The following is a 1,680-nucleotide window of genomic DNA, read 5'->3' as shown; positions in this document are numbered from 1 at the left end:
TAAGGTGCCATTGCTTGCTCCCTTGGGCAGGAGAGCTGTTTCCATGTGAACAGGGACCTGTCCTCTCTGGAGGCCCAGAGGCAGCCATTCCAGGGACTTCCCGAATCTCCCTGATGACACAGCTGCTTTGCCTGCACAGCCACACACCCATCCCCTGGAGGAGGAGGCCCCGTGTAGAAAAAGATCCTGGGCCTGGTTACTGCCATCTAGTTAGGATTAATTAAAAGGCTCTATGGCATAGTTCCACCCCATAGAGCTGCGAATCTCTCAGCTAATGAGGGAAAGAAGAGAAAAAGCTCTTGACTATTTAGATTACAGTTAAAGTCGCTGGAGTCCGAGCAGCCACTGTGTTATCTCAGCAGAGGGGCATCCATTACACTGATTTGTTTCTAGTGTTGTGTTCACATGAAGGATTTGACTTACCAGCAGAGCATAGAAAAGCATCTAAGACCAGATGGGCTCAGCACTGGGAAGTTAGAGGGCAAGGTGGTGACAGATGGCTGTAGAGGCATTTCACTCCAGGGTAATAATCCAGCCCCGCCTTTCCTGCCCAACCCGTTATATCTCACAAAGCTAAGTAGGAAGCATCTGGCTTCCCTGGTCTTGCTCCTTATTCCTCACATCCCCTGTGACCCAGTGGCTGCCTTCACACTGGCTGGAGTGAGCAAGAAGAGGGTGGCTTACCTCCAGCTATTGAAAACACTCAGCCACTCTTGAAATGGAAAGGAGGCAGTGCTGATAATAAAAGCATATGTTAGCATAGCCGCTAGTGAGAGACAGCAACTGAACCTCTCCTGGCTCCCCAGTACCACTGGGGCCTAAGCACGCTTCATCATTGACAGGAATTTTCACCAGGAAATCCTGTGGGTGTTAGTAGTCTTGGAAGTGAGTTAGCAGTACTGTGTCATAGCCCAAGGTAGCTGGAAGGGACTGGGTCCCATTTCCAGATGTGCACACTGAAGGTCATTGTTTCCCTGTACCAACTTTCTTGTGAAAGTATCACCTTGAGAACAACATGTGTGTTTTGCCTGGTAGTTCTGTAAATTTTTGTATGTTGAACCACTAGCTACAAATGGTGAGCGAAGAGACTATTTGAGCTGATGAAGTAACAGCAGCCAGTTATGGTGGCTTGTTATTTCTGAGAATTATCTTCAGGTGTGGCCTGGTTTTCACTGTTGGTGAATTTAGGATCTCCTCATAGGTGGGGAAGTCTTGAGAGTTTCTGTCTATAGCTGCTAATCAGGGAACTTGGCAGATGATGTAGTAACTCATCCCCTTTTATAAAACCTGCCTGTGGTTAATTAAAATGAGTTCAGAAAGTCATTCAAATTTTGCCATATGGCCTCATCTTTTCTATTATGGAAACATTTCATCAGACCTGACATGTCTGAGATACCCAAGATGATTCAGAGTTTGGCCAAAAGTGTTCAGTGAGAACAGTTACACAGAAACCCTGCTTTCATTTTTATAGGCCAAACAAAGGTCACACGAACCCAGCCAGTCTGATGCCATTGCCCAGCCACTGTGCACTGGGAAACACAATGGCTACTTCTATTAGAGGACATTGACCTCGCTCCAGCACCCCAGAGAAGGGCCAATCCTCACTGTCTTGACCAATGCTTGACAATTATGATAGCCTTATATCACCACCAGAGGGCATAAAAGCCCTCCTGGCAGAAG

This window comes from Condylura cristata, unplaced genomic scaffold, assembly GCF_000260355.1.
Source record: "Condylura cristata isolate star-nosed mole 26May11 unplaced genomic scaffold, ConCri1.0 scaffold00005, whole genome shotgun sequence".
Lineage (NCBI taxonomy): Eukaryota > Metazoa > Chordata > Mammalia > Eulipotyphla > Talpidae > Condylura > Condylura cristata.
Note: the sequence above shows the minus strand (reverse complement) of the source record.